Source organism: Triticum urartu, chromosome 7A (assembly GCF_056163025.1).
Source record: "Triticum urartu cultivar PI428250 chromosome 7A, HENAU_Tu73, whole genome shotgun sequence".
In the NCBI taxonomy this organism is placed as follows: domain Eukaryota; kingdom Viridiplantae; phylum Streptophyta; class Magnoliopsida; order Poales; family Poaceae; genus Triticum; species Triticum urartu.
In genome coordinates, this window is record NC_141879.1 from 376,573,944 (window position 1) to 376,576,204 (window position 2,261).

Genomic DNA, 2,261 nt, shown 5'->3' on the forward strand with positions numbered 1-2,261 from the left:
AGAGGGAACATGCAGAAAGCAACAGTGTTGCATTCAATCAACATACTTACATACATACAACATATCAGAAGAGATCAGGCCAGGAAGGAGATACCAGATAATACACAAGTTTCATGCTCGCTGGATGTATTTAGTCCATCAAACAAATCATCAACATTCAATCCTAGCAAATGAGAGCAAAGAAATGAAACAGGCATGAAAGTATCCTTTCCAAGAGTATACAATAAGAGAATATATAAAAATAAATGGTGACACCCTGTATGTTGCAAGGGATGAGTTTAAAGAAACCAACTACCTAGTGCCGAACAAAATATATATAAAAACTGCTAATTTGGAAGTTCAAATCTGGATATTCACTTATTTTTTGGCCACCTCAAGCTCTTGGCGAACAAACACTACATTGAAATCATCACGCAATTGTATGAAAAGCTCAGTCTTTCCAGCATCACTACCAATGGCACGAACATCCATAACAACTTCTTTACTGAGATCTTTAAGATTCTGCAAAATGTCAAGTAACTTGGTTTTGTTGGCTGATGTGTGCTCGTTAACTTGAGCTTCATGCATAAATGCCCTCTGTAAACCGTTCATGGTTTTTGCATTCTCCTGTTCTGCTTCCAAGAACTTTGCAATTGTGTTGGACACATTTATAAGGCCAGATTCCGGTGCATCATCATTAGGGTATGTTCTCTTACGACCAGGCCTAGAACCACCAGATGGGTTGGTGTTCTTATGTGCTCGAGAAGATTCTCCTTGGCCGGTTGGCTAGTAGGTTCTGCATCTGTTGCTCGTTCAACTTCTATAACTTTCTCTTCTCTGGGACCTTTAGCGCTCCCTCCTTTAGCCAAATCGCTAGCATAAACCTCACATAGCTTGTCAAAATTAACCATAGGCTTCATGTATAGAGGACCTGCTCCTTCACGGGACTACAAAGTGAGCATGAATTTCCATTAGAAAAAAATTCTAATGCACAAAAATGAAAAATAATAGATTACTTCATCTATTTAACTAACACAGTTTACCTTTTCCCAACCCATATAGGTCTCTCTATCTCCAATTACCATCTTCTTGTCATCGTCCCATCCAAACCCACTACCATTTTGCATAATTTCCAGAACATAAGAAATTTGCTTCTTCAAAAACTTAACTTTTGACCTAATATGTGGATCAGCTTTGAGATCAGCATGTGGCAGTACTTCAACCATTTTCTTCTCAATATATGTAAGATAACCGAACTTGTGACCGGTGTCTACTTTCCAAGATGAATCATTCATGTCATATACAATGTCAATAAGTAACTTTTGCACCTCCGTTGTCCATGTTCTCTTGTCTCTCTTTTTGGATGTCAATTTTCTCTCATTTGGCTTGGTATTCTGGTAGATTTTCATATAACAATAAAAATGAATATATATAAATGATAAAGAATATAGATGGTTGATAACCCACAAGTATAGGGGATCACAATAGTTTTTGAGGGTAGAGTAGTATTCAACCCAAATTTATTGATTCAACACAAGGGGAGCCAAAGAATATTCATGAGTATTAGCAGCCGAGTTGTCAATTCAACCACACTTGAAAGACATAATATCTGCAGCAAAGTAATATGGAAGTAACCGTAATGGTGGCAAAAGTAACAGTAGCAGTTTGCAGTGATTGTAACAATAGCAGCAACGAAAGTAACTTGGCAAAGATCAATATGTGAAAAGCTCGTAGGCAATGGATCGGCAATGATAATTGTGTTGGATGTTATTCATCATGTAGTAGTCATAACCTAGGGTGACACAGAACTAGCTCCAATTCATCAATGTAATGTAGGCATGTAATCCATATATAGTCATACATGTTTATGGAAAAGAACTTGCATGACATCTTTTTTCCTACCCTCCTGTGGCAGTGGGGTTCTGATGGAAACTAAGGGATATTAAGGGCTCCTTTTAATAGAGAACCGGACCAAAGCATTAGCACTTAGTGAATACATGAACTCCTAAAACTACGGTAATCACCAAAAAGAATCCCAATTATTGTCACCTTGGGGTATGCGAATCATAACTCATAATAGGTGTCTACAACTTGCAATATAGGATCAAGAACACAAATATATTCATTAAAACATAATAGCTTCAGATCTGAAATCATGGCACTCGGGCCCTAGTGACAAGCATTAAGCACAGCAAAGTCATAGCAACATCAATCTCAGAACATAGTGGATACTAGGGATCAAACCCTAACAAAACTAACTCGATTACATGATAAATCTCATC

The 2,261-nt window shown here is 37.5% G+C and overlaps 1 pseudogene; it reads right to left on the reverse strand.

Moving 5' to 3' along the window:
* Window positions 1–357: 357 nt before the first annotated feature.
* On the reverse strand, window positions 358–1,388 carry LOC147959649 (uncharacterized; annotated as a pseudogene).
* Between the last annotated feature and the right edge of the window lie 873 nt (window positions 1,389–2,261).